Source organism: Saimiri boliviensis, chromosome Y (genome assembly GCF_048565385.1).
Source record: "Saimiri boliviensis isolate mSaiBol1 chromosome Y, mSaiBol1.pri, whole genome shotgun sequence".
NCBI classification, from domain to species: domain Eukaryota; kingdom Metazoa; phylum Chordata; class Mammalia; order Primates; family Cebidae; genus Saimiri; species Saimiri boliviensis.
Genome location: NC_133471.1, coordinates 8741591 through 8765486, shown reverse-complemented (window position 1 = coordinate 8765486; position 23896 = coordinate 8741591). Strand labels below are relative to the sequence as shown.

Here is a 23896-nt window from a genome sequence, read left to right as displayed (position 1 = left end):
CGATTTTGGAAAGAATTGTTTTATTTTATATTTTATTATTTTATTTATTTTATTTTATATCGATTTTATTTATTTTTAAATTTAATTTTTATTTTATTTTAATTATTTAATTTTAATTTTAATTTTATTTCATTTATATTATCATTTCATTTTATTTATTTTCATTTTAATTTTATTTTAATTTTATTATTTTACTTTATTGTATTTATTATTTTAATTATTTTATTTTATTTTATTTTATTTTAGATTTTCAGGTACATGTGAAGAACATGCAAGATTGTTGCATAGGTACTCACATGGCAGTGTGATGTGCTGCCTTCCTCCCCTTTACCTATATCTGGCATTTCTCCCTATGCTGTTTCTCCCCAAATCCCCACCCACTGCTGTTGCTCCCCATTTCCATCCAACAGACCCCAGTGTGTGATGCTCCCCTCCCTGTGTCCATGTGTTCTCATCGTTCAACCCCCGCCTATGAGTGAGAATATCTGCTCGTGTCAGTTTGCTGAGAATGATGGTTTCCAGGTTCATCCATGTCCCTACAAAGAACACAAACTCATCGTTTTTGATGGCCGCATAATATTCCATGGTGTATATGTGCCACATTTTACCTGTCCAGTCTATCATCAATGGGCATTTGGGTTGGTTCCAGGTCTTTGCTATTGTAAACAGTGCTGCAATGAACATTCGTGTGCATGTGTCCTTACAGTAGAACGATTTATAATCCTTTGGATATATGCCCAGTAATGGAATTGTTGTGTCAAACGGAATTTCTATATCTAGGTCCCTGAGGAATCGCCACACTGTCTTCCACAATGGTTGAACTAATTTACACTCTCACCAAAGTAAAAGTGTTCCTATTTCTCCACATCCTCTCCAGCATCTGTTGTCTCCAGAGTTTTTAATGATCGTCATTTGAACTGAACTGAAATCAAATCCGCTGTCCCATGCCTTGATCCCAACACACGGAGGTAGCAAGCAAAGAAAATGATTAGTTTACGCCTGTAATCTCATCACTTTGAGAGGGCAAGGCGGGCGGATCACTTGAGGTCAGGAGTTCAAGACCAACGGGGCTAGCATTGCACAACCTGGTCCCTATTAAAAATACTAAAGTTGGCCGGGCTCGGTGGCTCAAGCCTGTAATCCCAGCACTTTGGGAGGCCGAGGCGGGTGGATCACGAGGTCAATAGATCGAGACCATTCTGGTCAACATGGTGAAACCCCATCTCTACTAAAACTACAAAAAAATTAGCTGGGCATGGTGGCGCGTGCCTGTAATCCCAGCTACTCAGGAGGCTGAGGCAGGAGAATTGCCTGAACCCAGGAGGCGGAGGTTGCGGTGAGCCGAGATCGCGCCATTGCACTCCAGCCTGGGTAACAAGAGTGAAACTCCATCTCAAAAAAAAAAAAAAAAAAAAAAATACTAAAGTTGGCTGGGCATGGTGCCCAGCTACTCAGCAAGCAAAAGCAGCGGTGCCCAGTAATCCCAGCTACTCAGCAAACTAAAGCAGGGGAATTGCTTGAACCCGTGAGGTGGAGATTGCAGTGAGCCAAGATCCTGTCACTGCACTCCAGCCTGGGTGACAGAGCCAGACTCTGTCTCAAAAGAGAGAGAGAAAAGAAAAAAAAAAAAAAAAAAAAAAAAAAAAAAAAAAAAAAAAAATCAGTAGATGAAAGTTACTTGATTTTCTTTCTTTCCTTTTTGAGAGAGAGGGTCTCACTCTTATTGCCCATGCTGGAGTGCAGTGGCATAATCGCAACTCCCAGTTCCAGACTCCAGCTCCCGGGTTCTAAGAGATTCTCCAGCCCCAGCCTCCCAATGCACTGGGATTACAGGTGTGCACCACCACACCTGGAACCATCTGATTTTCTTTTATTTATTTATTTACATTTTTTAGGGTTGTGGCAGGTCTAGCTATGACACCCAAGCTGGTCTAGAACTCCCAAGCTCCAGCGATCCTCCCAGCTAGGCCTTCCAAAGTGCTAGGAATACAGGTGTAATCCTAGCCACCACGCACTGCCTGATTTTCTGTCTATCAGCAACAATGCATAGGAATAATTTGAACTTGAAATTTTTTTTAAAAAATATCATCTGCAGTAACACCCCCACAAGTGAATTTATAGGCATAAATCTAACAAAATACATACAAATATGCATTCAGAAAACCTTGGATCACGGATGAGAAGAATAAATAAATATATAAATGAATGTAAATACTCCTTGTTTAGGAACAGCACACTCATTAATTGTAGCTTCACCACAAAGCTAAAGTAATGACGAGGGTGATATTGTTGAAGGAATGGACAGACAGATAAACAGAACACAATACAGAACCCCCAAACCCTGAGTAAGTACAGTCAACTTATTTTGTCAAAGGGGCAAAAGCAATTCATTGGGGAAATAAAAGTCTGTTCAACAAATGGTGACAGAGCAATCGGAAACCACAGGGAAAAAAAATGAACGTAGACCAAAACCTCATAGTGAATCCCCCAAAAAAACACTCAAGACAGTCCGTAGACTTAAATTTTCAAATATAAAATTGTAAGTTTACAGAAGAAAATCCACATGACTGGGTTGGTGATGACTTCGTAGATACAATATCAAAAGCCAGTCCATAAAAGAAATAAATGATAATGTGGACTTCATTAAAATTTAAATTGACTACTCTGTGAAATACCTTGTTAAGAGAATCAAAAAACAAGTCACACACTGAGAGAAAATATTCACAAAACAACCCTGAAAAAGCCTTGTGGGCAAAATTTACAAAGAAATTCTAACACTCAACAAGAAGAAGCAGAAGAAAAAAAAAAAAAAAAAAAAAAAAAAAGGCCTGAATTAAAATATAAAGACACCTCACCAAAAAAATACAGATGTTATGCCTGGTTGTAGTGGCTCATGCCTGTAATCCCAACACTTTAGGCAGTGGGTGCAGGTGATTACTTGAGGCCAGGAGTTCAAGACAAGCCTGACCAGCAACATGGCAAAACCTCATCTCTACTAAAAATACAAAAATTAGACAGGCGTGGTGGCACGTGCCTGTAATACCAGCTACTCGGGAGGCTGAGGCAGGAGCATTGCTTGAACCTGGGAGGCAGAGGTTGTAGTGAGCTGAGCTGATGCCACTGCACTCCAGCCCAGTCAACAGAGGAAGACTCTGCCTTGAGAAAAAGAAAGACAGAAAGAAAGAAAAAGAAAAATACACAGATGGCAAACAAGCATCCAAAATAATGCTCAATAGCACTTGGCATGAGGGAAAAGCAAATTAATGTAACAATGTGAACCACTGAACATCTACTAAAACGGCTAAAATCTTTTTTTTAATGCGATAAAAATTGCAACAGGAACTCTCATTCAGTGCTACTGGAATATATAACGGTACAGCGGCTTCAGAAGGCAATTTGGCAGTTTTTTTCTCAAAGCTAAACATTTTCTCACCATAAAAGCCAGCAATTGCACTCCTAGCTATATAGACAACTGCTTCATAAACTTAGGTCCAAATGAAGACCAATATGCAATTATGTACAGCTGATCTCTTCATAATGGCCAAATACTTTAAGGAGTCAAGATGGCCTTCAACAGGTGAACGAATAACCAAGCTGGGTATATCCATGGAATGGAATGCTATTCAGTAAGAGAAAGGAGTGATCTGAGGTCAGGAGATCAAGACCATCCTGGCCAACATGGTGAAAGCTGGTTTTTACTAACATACGAAAAATTAGCCAGGTGTGGTGGCTCGTACCCATAGTCCCAGCTACTTGGGAGGCTGAAACAGGGGAATTGCTTGAACCTGGGAGGTGGAGATTGCAGTGAGCTGAGATCGCACCACTGCACTCCAGCCTGACAACAGAGCAAGACTCCGTCTCAAAATTAAAAAGAGAAAGAGAGAGAAAGGGATGAAATATGAAGCCATGCAAAGATATGGATGAATCGACATACATATCACTAAGTGAAAGAAGACAGTCAGAAGAGATCACACACTGCATGATCCCAAAGAAAAAACTATAGAGATATTAAACAGATCTGTGATTGATCAGTGGTTTGTATGGGGTAGAGGGATGAGTTAAACAGGGGAATAGGTTGATGGAAGGAGGCACAATGGGCCAGGTGGGAGTGGACTCAGGTGGGTGAGATTGTGCTGGGTGTGTGTGAGAGAGCCTGTGGGATGCAGTGGCAGGATGAACAAAAAGGCTACTTGTCACTTTAGGAGATAAGGGTCTCCTTTCATCATACATGGAACTATTTCAGGATAAGTTCTTGAGAAGACTGTGCTCTGTGTGGCATAATTTACCATTTTAATCATTTGTTATGGGGAAAGACACATGACATAATAGTTACCATTTTAAATATTTTTAAGTGTGTTGTTCCGTGGCACTAGGTTAGTTTACATTTTTTTTTTTAAAAAAAGATAGTTACTCCAAAGAGTATGAAATGGTATCTCATTGTGGTTTTGATTTTCATTGATCTAATGGCAAGTGATATTGAGCCTCTTTCCAAGTGTTTATGGGCTTTGGATTTAGCAATGATTTTAAGTATGACACCAAAAAGCACAGGAAACAAAAGAAAAAAATAGATACGTTGGACGTCATCAAAATTTAAAACTTAGGTAAAAAATTTTAAGCATGGTACATCAAAGGACACTACCAAGAAAGTGAAAATGAAACCAATTATATGAGAGAAAAACATTGCAAGTCGTATCTCATAAAGGTATAATATCCAGAACATATAAAGATCTCAACAACAAAAAGACAAACAACACAGTTTTATAATGGGAAGAAGACTTGAAAAGACTTGTCTCCAGAGAAGATACACAAAGTGCACATGAAAACATGCTCAACGTTACCAGCCATCAGGGAAAAGCAAATAAAAATTACAATAAGATACCACTTGACACCCATTAGAATAACTATTACCAAAAACATCAACAAGAAGTCTGGGAGCGATGGTTCATGCCTGCCATCCTAGCATTTTGGGAGGTCGATGCGGGCAGATCACTTGAGGCCAGGATTTCGAGACCAGCCTAGCCAACATAGTAAAACCCTATCTCTACTAAAAATACAAAACTTAGCCAGGAGTGGTGGCACACACCTGTAATGCCAACAACTGGGGAGCCTGAGGCAGGAGAATTTCTTGAACCTGGGAGGCAGAGGTTGCAGCAAGCTGTTATTGTTCCACCACACTCCAGCCTGAGTGACACCGTGAGACTCCATCTCAAAAAAACAAAACAAACAGAAACTAACAAGTGTTGACAAAGAAGTGAAGAAATGTGAACATTGCCGATGGGAATGTAAACTGGCACAGCCTATGGAAAAGTTTGGAGGTTCTGCAAAAGGCTAAACATAAAATTACCATAGGACCCAGCAATTTCTTTTCTAGACACATCATAAAAGAATTGAAAACAAGTATTAAAAAAAACCAAAAAAAAAAAAAAAAAAAACAAAAACAAAAACAAACAAACAAACAAACAAAAAACACGTACATAAGTGTTCATAGCAGCCCTATTCACAATAACCAAAAAAATGGAAATGTCCATCAAGAGATGACTCAACAAACAAAATGTGGTATATCTATACAATAATATGAATAACAATATTGAGTCGTAAAAAGGATTGAGGTGCTCATATTTGCTACAACCTGGAAGAAGCTGTACACAAAACATCAGAGACTATATGTTTCCATTCATATGAAGTATCCAGAATAGGTATCCATAGCAATAGAAAGCAGGTGAGTGGTGGTCAGGGGTCAGAGGGAGGGTAGATTAGGTCTTAGCTGCTTAATAGGTGGGACTTCCTTTTGGGATGATAAAAATATTTTGGAACTAAGAGGCGATGGTTGCACAATATTGTGCATGCACGTAATGTCACTGAATTGTACATCTTAAAACAGTTAATTTTATAGTATGTGATTTTTACTTCAATAAAAGGAGGAGGCTGGGTGTGGTGGCTCACGCCTGTAATCCCAGCACTTTAAGAGGCTGAGGCAGACAAATCACAAGGTCAGGAGTTCGAGACCAACACGGTCAACATGGTGAAACCCTGTCTCTACTAAAAAAAAAAAAAAAAAAAAATTAGACGGACATGGTGGTGTGCCCCTGTAATCACAGCTACTCAGGAAGCTGAGGCAGGAGAATTGCTTGAACCTGGGAGGCGGAAGTTGCAGTGAGCCAAAAAGATCTCACCACTGCACTCCAGAATGGGCGGCAGAGCAAGATCCCGTCTCAAAATAAATAAATAGATAATAATAAAAATAAAATAAATAAAAAGAGGAAAACCCAGTCCCTTAGTGTTCCTTCACCTGGAATTGGCCTGTCATTCAAGTTTGTCCACAGTCTAGTGCTGCCTGTGCGTGTCCAACCACATAATGGACCTGTGCTCCAACCACACCATCTACCAGCTCCTAAACCCACAGCGTGGTAATTTCGGGTCCAGGTCACCTTCTCTCTGAGGCCTTCGCAGATGCCCAGTGATCAGCAACACCTCCTCTGGCTCATAGGGTCTTGCAACTTGCCCTGCTATAAACCACACCTCATCACATGATCACCAAGAGTTGTCGCATCTCTCTTTTTCCTCTCTCTCTTTTTTTTGAGACAGGGTGTCATTCTGTCACCCGAGCTGGAGTTCAGTGGCACAATCTTGACTCACTGCAACCTTTGCCTCCCAGGCTTAATCAGTCTTTCTGCCTCAGCTTCCTCAATACCTAGGACTCCAGGCAAGAACCACCATGCTCAGCTAATGACTTTTGTGTTTTTTTGTAGACATGGGATTGTGCCGTGTTGCCCAGACTGGTCTCAAACTTCTGGCTGAAGCAATCTGCTTGCCTCGGCCTCACAAAATGCTGAGATTACAGGCATGAGCCACCATGCCCGCCCCATCTCATTTCAATAAGGAATTATTAGCTTTTTCTGAGTACCACTGTGTGCAGGTGTCTTGCTCAGGTGAACTCCTATCAGTCTGCTAGGTATGGCTAGTGCTCTATGCAGAGAGGACAGCCAGGCTAAGGTGACTAACTCACCTACAGTGACTCAGCCTCCAGTGGCTTCACACTCAGGTTCCAGCCCAGAACCAGGTATCCAGGGGCCACTTAGGGAAAGTTGGTGAGTTGAATGAAGATGTGTTCGGTCCACACAGGAGCGGCATCGCAACTGTGGGTTCGTTTGTGTGATCATGAGGTAGCCCAGGTTCCACAAGGAGCCTCATGAGCCACACAGATCCTGTTATATATAAACCAGCCCAGGAGTCCCCAGAGCCTAGCTCCAGGAAGTGTATTCACACTCCTATTTTTATACTTGGTTAGATTAGAGCTGAGGATGCCTGTACCTTTCTTCCATCCATACCCTCCCACTATCTGGATGCTAAAGATGTATTCTGGGGCCTGCTTCATCTCCACAGACCGGGATCCAGCTCTGTTGAGGCTCCCCACAGAACCCCAGAAGCTCTGCAGGCATGCAGGGTAGAAGGGCTGCCTATCTGAAACAGAAGGGGCTTTTGCCTTTGGGGGCCTCAGGCTACAGGTAATTCTTTCTGCTCAGGTTGCAGGGAGCATCACAGCCCCCAAGAGAGCTCAGGACCCAGAGAGAAAACAGCCTCCATTTCATCCTACCTTCAAAATTTGAGTGCTCCCAACACCAGAGCACTCTTGATTCAGGGAAGGTGAGTCCAGAAATTGGGGCTTAATACAGGAGGGCTTTTGGCTCCACCCAGGAAAGAATTCAAGAGCAAGTCGGTGGTGTTAGACAGCAAGTTTTATTGAAGCAGCTGTGCATAGCAGCAGCAGAGGACACCCTTATGGAGCAGGGATACCCCATAGGCAGTGAGCCAAGTAGCAGCTCAGAGGCAGTTCTGCAATCATATTTATACCCACTTTTAATTATATGCAAATTAAGGGGCAGGTTATTTAGACACTTCTAGAAAAAGGGCAGTAACTTTCAGGTGATTGCCATGGAAAAGGGCAGTATTTTCCAGGTGTTACCATGGAATGGCAAACTCACATGGCACTGGTGGGTGTGTCTTATGGAGGGGTGCTTTTGCCATTTTCCTGTATCAGCTCGTCTGTAATCTGGTCCAGATTTCAAATCTTGCCTCAGGAGTCAGGTCCCACCTCCTATCTGAGTCTGGTCACAGCCCTAGCTAGGCAGATCATCATCCCAATGCCAGCCTAAAGTCCTGCAGTCAGGTCCTCCTGTGTTCTGCCTGGGGCACCCAGGAAGAGGATGGGACACACTAGGAGAGGCTATGGTGTGTGAAACCAATAGTCAGGCCCTCCAGGTTGAAGTCCTAATCCCAGTACCTGTGAATATGTCCTTATACGGAAATAGTATCTTTGCAGATGATCAAGTTAGGAGTAAATTGTTAAGGCCAGCCTTAATCCATTATGATCATGATTTTTAAAAGGGGAAATTTGGCTAGGCCTGATGGCTCACACCCGTAATCCCAGGACTTTTGGAGTCCAAGGCAGGTGGATCACGAGTTCAGGAGTTCAAGACCAGCCTGACTAACATGGTGACACCCCAACTCTACTAAAAATACAAAAATTAGCTGGATGTGATGGCATGCAACTGTAATCCCAGCTCTCAGGAGGCTGAGGCAGGGGAATTGCTGGACGATGGGGGTCACAGTGAGCTGAGATCTGCTCTGTGTCAGCAGTGCTATGCTCCTGCTGTACAGCCGAGATTGCACCTGGGCGAGAGAGACTGAGACTTCGTCTCAAAAAACAAACAAACAAACAAACAAACAAACAAATAAATAAATAAATAGATAAAATAAAATAAAATAAAACTTGGCAGGGGCTGGATTTAGAAACAAATGCAGACAGGGAAAAATCCATTTAAAGACTGGAGTTTTAACCAGTCATGGTGGCTGACACCTGTAATTCCAATACTTTAGGAGGCCAAGGCAGGTGCATTACTTGATGTCAGGAGTTTGAGATCAGCCTGGCCAACACATTGAAATACCGTCTCTACTAAAAATACAAAAACTAGCCAGGCACAGTAGCAGGTGCCTGTAATCTTATCTACTCCAGAGGCTGAGTCAGGAGAATCGCTTGAACCCGGGAGGTGAAATGGAGGTTGCATTGAGCCAAGATTGTGCCACTGCACTCCAGCCTGGGCAACAAAACAAAAAAGATTGGAGCTTTGCTGTCACAAGCCAAGAAACTAACAGAAGATGAAGAGAGGCCTGAAACTGATCCTTCCTTAGTATCTTCAGAGGGAGCATACGCCTGCTGAGACAGAGCAGAAATGGGACTTGGCCCACTCCCACTAACATGTTCCATACATGCCCACTGACCACCAGACCTTGCAGCATCAACCTCCAGGTACCATACTAGCTGACTAGACCTTGCCAACTGTCTGAGAAAAAAATAAAAGAAGCATCATCCCACCATAAGGTAGTTGACCCTATCATCTGCTGGTGCACAAGGCCAGGAGAATGACCGTGGCCTTATGATAATACTTACCCCTGGCCTCATGATAATACTAAAATCTCCACCCAAAGAAGAGCTTATTGCCATTTTCTAGTCACGCAATGTATGTGTTAGCCTGATTCTTTAATGCATCTGATCACCGTCCCCCATATGTGTGATGACACTCTCCTAACCCATAAATTATGCATGGCACCCTCCTTAAGACACTGCTGTCCCCAGAAGTCATTGAGCCTCCACTGTGCCAGTTCTAGAGCCCAGAAAGCCCAGGGCTGGTCAAACCCCACCCCTCACTCCTCCTCTGGCCCCTCCTCCCAGTTATCAATACCTTGCAACAGCCATCAAGCCCCTTTTAATCTCTAGAAAGGAGGATCAGGAGAACACTGGGACCAGCTCAAGCCTCCATCCAGACAGGACCTCTGACCACTGCTAGCGGACCCCTTCTAAGGAGGTTCAGTCCCAGACCAGGGCTCCAGAGACTTCAGTCCATTTTCCCAAATGGACATGATACATCAGGGACCTAGAATATCTGGGACCGAGACTTGAAGACAGGAGGGAGCAACATTCCCTGGAGGTCCTCATGCAGCCCAGTCCTCTGGCAGTGACCAGCCAGCATCCAGGAACCTTCTTGATGGGTCTCCAAGCCCTGATGCTCACAGGAAAGGCCACAGGCCAGGGTTGGGATGGGCCCAGAGCTCTGCATGTTTCTACGGAAGGTTGAGGGATGGCGTCCCCCATAGCAGTCCAAGACACCAGAGTAGTCACTGCTCCTGCTGCTGCTGTCTGAGTTTGGGGGAGCTGGCCTGGTGGGGGACATGGGGGTCCAGTCCTCCTGTGGCAGATAGGCAAGCGACTGTGCCCTCTCCTCTCTTCCTCCAGACACACAGAATTTCAAGGATACAGTGGGCCACAGGTGAACAGTGCAATGGCCTCCTGGATGCGGGGTTCCAAGGCTCCTCGTGAGGTGCCTTCACAGTCTTGATTCAGCAGCACGCTGGTCCTGTGGACCCCCATCCAAGTCTGGAACAGAGTGTGGGAGGAAGGAAGGGCTCAGGCAGCATGTTCAGAACTCATCGTGGGAGCAGCTGCCTCCTTTCTGGCAAGCCCAGCCTCCGTCCTCCTCCAGGAAGCCCTCCTGAAGTCCACACCCAGAGGCCAAGCAGCACCTGCATCTTGAACATTCTGTCATTGCTCCATGTGCCATCGTAGCCTGAACATGGAACCCTGAGTCCCTTCGGGCCCTCATGACTCCCCCAGCAAAGTGCTTGGTGCTCACAACAGCCTGAACCAAGGTACAGATGGTGATATCTGCCCAGGATAGAGCCAACGTCTGATAGCATGTGCCTCAGGGCCTTTCATCAGCTACTGGGACTGGGCACTCCTACCTGACACACACGTACACACACGCACACACAAGAGTCGCTGTCAGGACTGGTGACTTTCAAAGCACTTGGCTAAGACCAGCAGAACTGAATCCTTCTGTGGGGCAACAGGGGGCCCCCTACATCCAAAAAAGAAGCTGTTCTCTTGGTGGGACCAGGAGCCTCCAGCCCATGCACCACACACACCACACCCTCCCTCATTGCTCTACTCTCTGGAGACCAACCCATGGCACTAGATCCCTGCCCAAGGGTCTAAATAACCCCTGGCAAGTGCCCTGGTTCTCTAGGGAAGGGCTGGTGCCTGCAACAGGATGACAGTCCAGGTGACCATCACAATTTGTGCCCTACTCAGCCTTGTTCTCAGCTGCCCAGGTTCTTAAGAGTCACACCTACCACCTTAGGAAAAGAGGGGGACTCTGAAAGAAGCCAGGTGTCAGTTCATGTTTCAAATTCTATTTTTGGACAAAAATCTTGAAAACTAGGCTCCTTATTGAGCGAGAAAAGGATTTTTCTGCACAGTAAGCAGGAGCCCTGGTGTGGAGGGAACATCCTTGCCACAGAGGGTCCAGGGATGCCCGAGGACATCCAGCAGGGAAGATCCTGGAGAAGAGGGGCCAACTTGGTTCAGACCACAGGAAGGAACACTCACTGCTTCTTGTCCTCTGCCCAAAATGAGGAGTCTAAAGGGAAAAACCAGAGACCACTGGAGCCCTTTCTCTCCCCCTCCTCCCACTCAGAGGGCATGAACCTCCAGCCCAGTTGCTCACTGGTTCCTCGGTTGAGAGCCCAACATGGGGGGGAGGGAGGAAAGTGTGATCCGATGGGGACCAGGGGACTAGGCAGAGCAGGAGCCCAGTGGCAGTGAGAGCCCCAATGGCAGTGCATCCACCACAGACCCTTCCCCACAAACGACTTCACAGGAGGAGGAGGTGAGGCATGTGGTGGGTGCAGACAGGTACAAACCAGAGGAGACAGAGATAAGTCATTAGACATTTACAGTTTTTTTTTTTTCCATCAACAACGGAACTGGAGACACGAGAACAAAAAGGCATCAGCAATGGAAAAATAAAATTAATTTTTCCCCATTTGAGACATGGTATAAATCGAAATTCACTTAATATACAAAAAGGACTCCAAGCATAAACAAAGCTCCCACACTGGCTGCCAGCCCTCATGAAAGCCAACATGTTGAGCAGGCCAGTGTTCTAGTGAACCCCTGCCCCCCACACCCTGCCATGGTCTCTGCACCCACGTGGAAGTTCCCATTGTGCATATTGTAGAGGGGCTGGAAGAATGCCGCTGGAGAGGGCACGTTCTGGTAGAAGGTTCTCTTCACCCTGAGGCCAGGAGAGGCCAGTCAGAGGGCTATGGCAATGCAAGTGGACTGAGGTCACTGCAGAGGATGAGCCTCTCTTCCATCTCATCACATCCCAACCCACTCTTGGGTCAGGACCCATCTGGGCCTCCTTGCCTAATGGCCACATGAGACTGATTTATGCCGAGGCACACGTCCTTGACAGCATGACCTGCAATGGCAGGTTCAGAACAGAGAGTTACCGGCTGTGTCCTCAGTCCACAAAGGGAGCCAGCACCTCCAGAAACTCGTCTTTGTCATCAGCAGGAGGTCTGCAGCTCCCACGCCACCCAGTGTCTCCCTGAGCACCAGACTTGCTGCTGAGGATCCACTGACTCTCCCACAAGGGTGTCACCTGGGGCTCCAAACCAGCAGGTCCAAAGAGACCTCACCAACTTCCCAGCAAGGCTCTTCCCATTTTCCCCACCTCAGGGGTCACCACTCATATCTCAACCAGCCACATGTCCCCTCTATTTCTCCTCCTAAGACCCCGCAATTCCCTCTTCTTTGCTCTTTCTCCACTTCTTTGGCTGGCTCAAGCCAAATCATCTCCTGGTGGGTACCCTATTGGTGCACATTGGCCTCCAGAAGGTCTCCCATGTCCCCTTGTCCAGCGATCCATTCCTCAAAAGATAAAGTAGGTTGTATCACACAGTTTCATACTTTCCTTTGCTCCAAGGAGAAGCCAAGTGCCCTCCCACTTGGCCCCAGCCAACACCCCTGTCCCCACACCCTCTTTTTCACATCTACTCCCTGACACGGCCCCAGCACCCTCTCTTGAAACCTGACATGCGGTGCATGAGGCATGATGGTTTATTTAAGGAGTGCCCTTGTCCAGCTTGTTCTCTAACACATCTGCCAGGGTGAGAACAGGGTCCCATGCACACCAGATGCCCCAAATGTCCTTTCATAGAATGTGTGAACAGATGAACGAACAGAGCTCCTCCAGAGGCAGGAGACCAGGACCTTGGGCTCCCGATCTCCATGATTCTGGGTTTGGTTGGGACCAAGCTGTCCTTATCTTCAGCCTCTGCCCCAGATGCCCCTTCCCTTCTCTCCCCTGGCAACTTGAGAACCTTCTTCTGGCCCACGGGGAAGACTGGAGAAGCCCACTCCACTGTTAACCTCGACAGTGGGGAGGGGAAGGGAGGAACCAGACAGGGGTGGCCCTTGATACACCACCCACCTCACACTCACACATGCACATAGAGATACATCTTCACACGTATGCTAAGACATGTACACCCTTACCCTTTCACACAAGTACACACACACACACACACACACACACACACACACACACACACACCAGCTACCTACCTGGGTGGCAGCTTGAACAGAAAGTAGATCAGGCCAGTCAGCAGGAGAAAGACAGACACAGCAACAAGGATGTTGTCTGGGTGCCCCAAAGGTGGGATCAGAGGACCTGTGGGCAGGAAGGGCACAGGGTTGTGAGCAGCCTCAGTGCCAGGAGGCTCCCCACAAATCTTCATGGCAAAGGTGCACCGTTTAGTGCCCTGGGCCAAAGTGGAAGATTTGTGATGGGCCTTGAAGGTTTGTGTCACCTGTTGAAGGACCTTGTTTATGAGCCATATACCTGGGCCTCACTCTTCCCATCTTCCACATGTTGGGTCATAAGGTCCATGGGACCTCTCAGCACTGCAATGCACAAGGGTCAGCCCAGCTCTCACTAAGGACACTGAGGTCACATCCAGCCTCCATGCAGGAGCACCAGCCCTGGTGTGCAGCCCTGCCGACCTCAGTCCTAACAGGTGCCACTGACTACAAGTTCTCAGGAAGCCCCAGCGTTGACAGGTGTTTGCTTCCTCCATTTAGACCTCAGAGCTTCAGAGGATGGGTGTCAACTGGGGCATGACTACCTCAAGGAGGGGCTTCCAGGAGGTTGAAAGCGTGTGGGGGTGAGGTGAACAGGGTAGAGTACACCCAGCCCAGACTCTAGAAGTGCAGGAGCCAAAGCAGTGCCCACCTTTTCTCTGAGGAGCTTGGAAGCACACAGCCTGGCTCCACTCACTCCACTGGCCTGTATAACGTTCCTCCTCCCCCATGTCATCCTCCATCATGGCCATCTGGACACGCAGCCTGGCCTCATGAATAAAGCCAGGGTCCAGCTCAAAGGCTTCAAGTATAAGCCCGGTAACTCCAACAATGTGTTGGGCCCACTGTGGGAGTGGAGACAGTTAGCAGGGACTGAAGGTGGGGCTTCAACCTTCAACCATCGAGAATACACACATGTATTATTATATGCATATAACATGCCTGTGTTAACACACAGGTGCACTTGCCACATTCATGAGTGCACACACAGAGAAGGCATACTTTGACACTGACACTCACACACAGACACAGCTGCATTTGCCCCAGATACACATATGCACACGCAGGCAAACATCTACAGGGACGCTTTCACACTCATCACAGTTGCATGCACACTCATATGCACAGCACATGCATTTATGCATGAGCACACTCACCACACTCACCACAGTTGCATACACACTCATCCACACAGGCACACTCACATATACAAACACCAGGCACTGGCACACTTTCATGTACACTTACATATAAACACACAAACATGGGTGTGCAAACACGTAAGTGTGCTCATTTCCATGTGTGCACACATAAGTACATACATGCACACTCACCACACTTATGGGCACACACCCACAGAGACAGGCACAACTCACCCTAACTCCCATGCACGCACACAAAGCGTACACATGTGCATGTCAGTATATGTGTATGTACACACACACCTAGCTCTAGTTCCTCCCCGCCTCATCACTGCCAGTTGACATCTCCCTGTGTAGAGTGGGGATTCTGCCCTGGGCTGCTGTTCCCAGGAGAGAGGACTCTGGAGAAAACCAGCCAAAGTGTTACCTCTTCCTGCTTCTTGAAGGCCAGCTCATAGCTGAGAAGTGTGGTCATTGGCTCCAAGGCAGGACTGATGATCCAGGTCAGCGTGCAGTGGCCAGTGCTGGCATTACTCTGCAAGTCGGAGGGTGGATCCAGATTTACTGGAACAGAGTGAATCCATGTGAGGCTGAAGGTCCATGGGTCTGGGTCTGTCAGTCAGCACACCCAAGACTGGAGATCTGAAAGATTCCCAACGGGCATGGTCAAGACCCTCTCCAACCAGACACCTGACTGGAAGACGGGTCCAGTAAAGCCCCAGGCGGGACAGGACAGCAATCACTTCCACTGGCCTCCACAGCGTGATTAGGTGGTTTCTAAATATTGCTTCCCTTTCCTTCTCAGTCAACTGCTGGAACTTCTTCCCAACATATTATTGGAGTCCTTCCTGGGATGACTGAAGAGCATTTCCCATGACTTAAATGGCAGCCGTGCCCCAACTAGCAGCCCTGCATCTTTATTTCATGCTAAAACCCTGCCCCTGCAGTAACTATGTGGGCCCTCGCCTCCCAGGGGCCACCCCACCCCCAGCCCTGGATCTCACTTGGCAGGGACTGAGAACACTCACTGGGCCACTGGGGTGTTGCCCCCAGCTACCAGGCAGCCAGGATATACTTGCCAACGGGTCCATCCCAGGCCTATAGATGCTGTTCACCGTGTCTCTGGGGCAGGTACTGTGGGTCCACCAGGCTGATCAGCTCCCTCCCAAACACGCAGTGGTGGAAAGTGATGGTGAAATTGTTGGATGGCAGGATCACCGCCTCGGGTGGCAGGAGTAGAGTGCACTCACTGCCCTGCAACATGCACTTATGTGTGCCACCAGGCACCTGGTTGCTGGAAAGGGTGCTGCTACACTGTTCTGGTGCAACTGCTGCAATCCTGGAGACCTCTCCCTCATCCCTGTCCAGGTGGTCATGGCCCTCCATCCTCACCTGGTAAAGAGGAGCCAGGTGCTGGAGCCCTAGGCCAGCTCTGAGGCAGACCAGTGGCAATGGATCCTCAGGATGTTGTTGGTGAGGCAGGTAAAGGTTTCAGCCCTTGGCCCTGGAAATAATGATGGTTGGGAGCCAACGGTAAGTGCTTCAGGGCAGAGCTGAGCTGGAGGGTTGGCGGGATCTGATGGTTGACACCTTCGCAGGGCAGTCACCAGTCAACGATCCCAGAATCTATTCAGGGAAGCACTGATAGGCCTGGGAAGGGATGAGCTCTGACTCATGGTGCCTGGGCCAGTTAGACTCAGAGAGGTGTCAAGAGGATGAAAGAAATGAGACTAAGGTCAATCTAGACGCCGAAGGTAGGGAGGTATAGGTCGGAGACTAGAGACTGAGGTCCAGGCTGACCCCTAGAGGACATGCCCCAGCACAGTTTGGGCCAAACCTTTTCCTAGGGGCTCAACAGAGGACAATCCAGTCCCCCAGACATGCCCTAGTTCTCCACCCATCTCACACAGACACCAGTGCCCAGCTCTCACCTCGTTCTTCCCCTGGGATGGAGACTCTCGAGCAGAGACATGTGCAGATGCAGATGCAGGCCAGGAGCCAGGTGCCCATGACTTGCCTCAGGGCCTCACTCTCCAAGGTCCAGCCTGCAAAGGACTGGGCTGAGGGCCCTGTGCGAGCGAGCCATCCCACTCTGGAGGGGTGCTCCCCATGAATTGCTCTGGAGGGGTGCTCCCCACTCACGCAGTGTCCTGTGAAAGACACTGGGCAACCTGTCCAGTCTTTCATTGATGGGCATTTGGGTTGGTTCCATGTCTTTGCTATTGTAAACCATGCTGCAAAAGACATTCGTGTGCAAGTGTCCTTATAGTAGAACGATTTATAATCCTTTGGATATAATCCCATATATACCATAGAATATTACACAGCCATAAAAAAAAAACAATGAGTTTGTGTCCTTTGTATGGACATGAATGAACCTGAAAACTATCATTCTCAGCAAACTGACACGAGTAGAAAATCAAACACTGCATGTTCTCACTCATGGGCAGGGGTTGAACAACGAGAACACGACACAGGGAGGGGAGCATCACACACTGGGGTCTGTTGGAGGGAAATAGGGGAGAAACAGTGGGGGGTGGGGAGAGATAGCATGGGGAGAAATGACAGATATAGGTGAGTGGGAGGAAGGCAGCAAATCACACTGCCATGTGTATACCTATCCAACAATCTTGCATGTTCTTCACATGTACCCCAAAACCTAAAACAGAATTTTTTTTTTTGTAAATTTTGTAAACTTCTTTAAAAAAAAATAAAATAAAATAAAATAAAGAAAGACACTGGGCACCATTGCCCAGGCTTTACTCATAAGAAACTGAAGCTCAGAAAAGCCATTTGACCCAGCCAGACTCATGACTGCAGTGTGTGAGGTGCACCCTCAAACTTAGATCCTGTACTCTGACTCAGCTAGGTCTCCACGTCTGCCTCAGCCAGCCCATCTCCCCACACCCCCGCAGAGGAGTCAGGGTTGGGGGAACTTGTTACTCGCATTCACAGGCAAGGAGCTGAGTCCTGAGAAGGGGAGATGGCTTGCCCAGGGTCACACAGACAACCTCTACAGAATTTTTTTTATTTTTTTATTTTTTATTTTTTATTTTATTTTTTTTTATTTTTTTAAATGGAGTCTCCCTCTGTTGATCAGGCTGGAGTGCGGTGGTGCAATCTTGGCTCACTGCAACCTCTGCCTTTCTGTTTCAAGTGATTCTCCTGCCTTGGCCTCCCAGGTAGCTGGGATTACAAGCGTCTGCCGCCACACCCGGCTACTTGTTTTGTATTTTTAGTAGTGATGGGGTTTCACCATGTTGGCCAGGCTGGTTTTGAACTCCTGACCTCAAGGGGTCCACCTGTCTTGACCTCCCAAAGTCTTGGAATTACAGGTGTGAGCCACCGTGCCCAGCCTCTATGTATTCTCTCTCCTTTTTGTCTTCTTAAAGACCCATCCCAGGGTTCTGCCCCAGGAAGGTGGACAAGGATGGTAGCGGGCAGGGTATCTGTCCCAAGGAAGAGCACCACCAGAAGGGCAAAGCCCCCCATGCTGAAGTGTGAGGCCTGAGCCCCAGGATCTCTGGGGGAGACAGAGGTTGGCTGGAGATGAGGGGCTGGGTGTCAGAAAGTACTTGGGTGTGGGAAGTCTGCTGATGCCCTATCACCCCATTTGCAGCTCCAGATGCTACTAGGCAGGATAACCCCTAGGCGGGAAGCAGGGCCAGCCTAGTTATACAAGACTGATTAGTGATAAGGAAGGAGAAATAAAAACAGACATGCATGCAAACTACATCAAGTACACCCTTAAGAAACCTGCACATCCTCAATGGACAGTGGGCACTACACTAACCCCACTACACGCCACTCCCGGCAGTGTATCCAGGTACCCACAGGACAGTCCCCCATTAAGACTGATGATCAGGAAGTCTCGCCCTTCCCTAGAATGGAGCGTGTAGCCTGTCACCACCAGCCACAGCATGAAACACCATGGCAAGTTCTCTGCAGCAGTGTCTGTTCCTTCTTGCAGGAGTTACTGGAAAGATGGGGAAGACAGTCAGCCACCTCTTGGGATATGTGAAAGCAGGGTTAGAATGATTACCAGGACCGTAAGGAAGCCCAGGCACAACAGCCACACCTAAGAGCTGACCTAGGCCCCAAGAAGAATGACCGCTACAGCAGCCGTGGAGAAACAGCCACATCTGCGTAGAATCAGGCCAGGCCGGCCATAGGCTAACCCAGAAGCAGATGGCTTGAGAGCAAGGAGTGGGATGGGGTGGCTGAAGGAAGAGGTCCCTTCCTCCATCCTGGACCACAGGGCCAATCAGTCCAGGCAGGTGCACACATCCCGACCTGCAGCCTCCCTGCCCCTGGATGTCAGCAGGGAGGCCTCACCATAGCTCAAACAACACCCGCTCACAGGATGGTTGTGAGAGCAGGAGGGAAACCCAGTGTCTGCAACCTGGGACAGAGCTGCCCCTGACACTCCCAGTCCTGCTGGGGAGCCTGGCTGACATCACTGCCCTGCACAGCCTCTCCCAGACTGGGTCTGTGGTCATAGCCTTCAGTCCATGGGTCAATTTTTGGTCTCTTCTGAGATCCCTATCTCTTCCATGGCCTCCATGTCAAGGCCTGGCCCAGATGGCTACTGAGCCTTGTGGCCTGACTGCCCTGATTTCCTGGGCCACTGTGAAGCTGTGGGCTGCCCTGCACTTGGAGCCCTGCCTCAGGCCACAGGCTCTGCCACACCCACAGGAGGGTCTTCAGACAGGCTCAGCCCTTCACCCTCCCTGGTCCTCATCCCCTGAGCACTCAGGTAACACCAAGCAGAATTTTAGACCAGAGCAGGCCACCGTCAGGGAGGCTGGCTAGGTAGCCCTGGGCTCCTCTGTGACATGAAGCACACTCTCCAAATTGTCCTTATATAATTACACAGAGCTTATTATATATAATTTATTTTATTTTATTTTATTTTTTTTGGGGGGGATGACATCTTGGTCTGTCACCCAGGCTGGAGTGCAGTAGTGTGATGACGGCTGACTGCTACCTACACCTCCTGAGTTCAAGGGATCCTCCTGTGTCAGCCTCCCAAGTAGCTGGGATTACAAGCATGTGTCACCACATCTCACTAATTTTTTTTTTTTTTTTTCCGAGACAGAATCTCAGTCTGTCACCACTTGCCAGGCTGGAGTGCAGTGGCACGACCTCAGCTCACTGCAACCTCCGCCTCCTGGGTTCAAGTGATTCTCCCACCTCAGCCTCCTGAGTAGCTGGAACTACAGGCACCCAACAACATGCCCAGCTTATTTTTTATTTTCATTTTTATTTTTAGTAGAGACGAGGTTTCACCATCTTGGCCAGGATGGTCTCAATCTCTTGACCTAGTGATCTACCTGCCTCGGCCTCCCAAAGTGCTGGGATGACAGGCGTGAGCCACCACTCCCGGCCTGATTTTTGTATTTTTAGTAGAGAACGGGTTTCACCATGTTGGTCAGGCTAGTCTCAAACTCTCAGCCTCAAGTCATCCACCGATTTTGGCCTCCCAAAGTTCTGGGATGAGAGGCATGAGCCAACACACCTGGTCTAATTTTGTCTTTTGTAATGGGGGTGGGGAAGCATATCCTGGTTCTTCTAGCCCATTCAGTAGGCTGGCAGCCATTGAGGTGGATAGGGTGGAAGTTGCTATTTAAGTGGACACTTGTCCAGCAAGTTCTTCTGTCAGCTGGGGGAAGAGGAAGAAATGCAGACCCTGGTACCCTAGACGCAGCTGGAGCCTGGGGTCATGGAAGGTGTGACAGAAGATAGGGCTGGAAATGGGAGCAGGGGCCTGAATTGACAGGACCCAAGGGTTGGGCAGTGGTCATAGGCCAGGGCTGGAGTAAAGGTATTGGCACAGATTCCTGGAGTCTGCAGCTGAGACGGAAAAATGATGCCCATCTTCTTCCTGCTGTCTTTGTGAAGAGGTACCCATGTGTTGCCTGCTCTGCCCACAGCTTTGCTACCCCACTGTAGTTGAAGGTCATCACTGTGTGATGTCCCTACATGAGGCTCCTTGAGGCAAGACCCTGTCTGATCATGTTGCATTCCCTGCACCCATCTCAACTGTTTGATAAATCTTTCTCCAACCCCTCCACTCTGGCATAGGCTGCCCTTGCTTCTGGATGATGTTCATGTTGTCAGCATCCAGAAGCAGGGCTCTGGGATGTTACTTAAAGACGTGCTGTGAGGATACCCACTCTTGGTACTAATCTACCCCATGTAGCTAAACTCTGAAGAAAGGGTGAGCCCAGAACAGCACACGTCACAGGAAGAGCAGGGGGCAGGGACGGCACAGGAGGATCCCACCAGGGCCCACGTCCTCCAGACTATATATTTCCCAGGAAACTGAGAGGGCTATGCTCTTTCTGAAACAAACCCTCTCCTCCCCTTCCTCTGCTTGGCTGGGTTGACCCTCCATCTGGAATTCCACCCTAACCTGCTGCCCCACACACAGGTCCAGTGGGGTATCCCAATCCTCCTGGCTCCTCTTCTGCACTAAAACAACCAAATGCCTGGTGTTTGCTAGAGGCTTTCCCGGGCCTGGGCCTAGACCTCAGCTTCAGCCTGTGGCCATGACAATTGGAGCCCAAGTATGCTCATTTATTCTCACCCCCACAAAGGTTCAGTTCAATCATCGAGGAAGCAGAGTTCCTTCCATAATTAGAAATTCTGTCTGACAAAGACAATGTCCTTCCCTCCATCTACTTGGAGCATGTTCACACTGGCCACAGTAGAACCCATGACCCCTACAGGTCTGGAAATTAGTTTGGAATCCTTGAGGTCAGCTCTGCAAATTTTGCTATCTCTAAAACATACCCAATGCCAGAACACCAGCGGAGGTAAAGCTAGGGTGGTGCTCTAAAATGACATGCTTCCACAGTGGCTTCCTGGGCCCATGGATGGAGGGCCACTTGTCCTTCTCTACCTCCTGAATTTCATGCTGACTGGAGAGGTTGAGAAACCCAAAGCACAGACTCACCTTCCCAGATGCATCTGCCCAGTCCCATCACAAATCTGAGGCACCCCCAACCTGGAGGTGACTTGTCACCCAAATGTCTCTGGTTGCACAGCAAAGACCCTCAGGCTGATTCAGGAGATAACTGCCGCAGCTGGTGATGTGAGCCTTGCACGACAAGTTCACATAGGCCGTCCACATCTGAAACCACAAGCACATTACAGAGCTGCTCTCCCAAGCAGAGCTGAGAAGTGTCTGCCACTGCTGATCTTGTAACCCAGGGAACTGTGAGACATGACAGTCCCTGTGACACTGAGGACTGCCAGACATAGACTTCAGTGATTTGTCTACTGACTGGCAAGTGAGTGTCCTCTGTGTTCTTCCCAAGAAACACCACTGACATGCATTAAACTGGCCCCAGGAAGCGAGGACCCTGTGCAGGTGCAGAGCAGTGCCCTTCTCTCGTATGCTTTGCCAAAACCCGAGGTTCAGTTTCTCCTTCCATCAGCTAAGGCAAACTGAACATCAGGCTTTGGGAGAGTATTACACACAAAAGCAATGCAGACTCATTTGAAGAAAAACAATACAGAAGAGAACATTTTTAACAGGGTCCCCTTTCACCTTCCCCCAGAAGTAGCTACTGTAAGCAGTTAGGCACAAATGCATGGAGACATTTTTGCTTTTACTTTTTTGATTTTTATTTTCACTGAGGCTCACTCTGTCACCCAGGCGGGAATGCAGTGATGCGATCTCAGCTCACCGCATCCTCTGCTCCAGAGTTCAGAATATTCTCCTGCCTCAGCTCCTGAGTAGCTGGGATTACAGGCAACCACCACCAAGGCCAGATGATTGTTTGGTGTTTTATTAGAGATGGGATTTCACCATGTTGACCAGGCTGGTCTCAAACTCCTAATCTCAAGTGATCCACCCACCTGAGCCTCCCTAGGTGCTGGGATTACAGGTGCGGGTGATGGCACCCGTCCAGACACTTCTTGAGCTGAAACAAATACATATTTCTTAAAGACTCCTGCTGTGCTGCCACTTTGCAGCCTTCTTCAGGCATTGTTACATTGCTGGTGAGAGTAAAAGTCTATGCAAAAAATTTCCCCTATAGTTTTGCACCATCTTTCTATGTTGGCACATAAAACCGACCTCATGCCAGGTGTGGTGGCTCAAGCCTGTAATCCTAGCACTTTTGGAGGCCGAGGTGGGTGGATCACGAGGTCAAGAGATTGAGACCATCCTGGTCAACATGATGAAAACCCGTCTCTACTAAAAATACAAAAAAATTAGCTGGGCATGGTGGCGTGTGCCTGTAATTTCAACTACTCAGGAGGCTGAGGCAGGAGAATTGCCTGAACCCAGGAGGCGGAGGTTGTGGTGAGCCGAGATCACGCCATTGCACTCTAGCCTGGGTAACAAGAGCAAATATTCATCTCAAACAAACAAACAAACAAACAACAACAACAACAAAAAAAAAAAAATACAAAAACGCACATCATGACTTCAATGGTAGTATATGCCATGGTTTAATAATCCCTGCAATGGTCTAGACCCAGTGCCTCACACCTGTAATCCCACAGCTTTGGGAAGCAGAGGCTGGAAGATCCCTTGAGGATCCCAGGAGGTCAAGATTAGACTGGGCAACAGATTGACACCCTGTCTCTAAAAGAAAAACGGTAATAATCATAATTTCTGCAATGAACATTTGAATTGTTGTCTGTACATGCTATTTTCATTTTTCTTTTTTTTTTTTTTTCTTTTTTTGAGATGGAGTTTCCCTCCTGTTACCTAGGCTGGAGTGCATCGGTGCAATCTTGGCTCACCTTAACCTCCGCCTCCTGGGTTCAGGCAATTCTCCTGCCTCAACCTCCTGAGTAGGATTACAGGCACGTACCACCATGCTCGGCTAAATTTTTGTATTTTTAATAGAGACAGGGTTTCACCATGTTGACCAGAATGATCTCCATCTCCTGACCTCGCGATCCACCTGCCTCAGCCTCCCAAAGTGCTGGGATTACAGGCATGAGCCACCACGCCCAGCCTATTTTCATTGTTTTAAGAGACAAACTCTTGCTCTGTCACTCAGGCTGGACTGCAGTGACATGACCATAGCTCACTGCAGCCTCAAACTCCTGGGCTCAAGCATATATGCTATTTTAAATGAAGGTAGTGAACAATTCTGGGCATGGATCTTCAACCAACAGAGTGAGTCCTACTATAGGAAAAATTGCTAAGGGTGGAATTGTGGGGTCTCAGGATTAGCATTTTAAAATATTGATAGAAGCTGAGAAGTGGCTCTACAAAAAAAAAATTGCATAGACTTTTACTCTTACC

The 23896-nt window shown here is 47.9% G+C and overlaps 1 pseudogene; it reads right to left on the bottom strand.

Moving 5' to 3' along the window:
* Window positions 1-9932: 9932 nt before the first annotated feature.
* On the bottom strand, window positions 9933-21611 carry LOC141583006 (interleukin-9 receptor-like; annotated as a pseudogene).
* Window positions 21612-23896: the final 2285 nt, after the last annotated feature.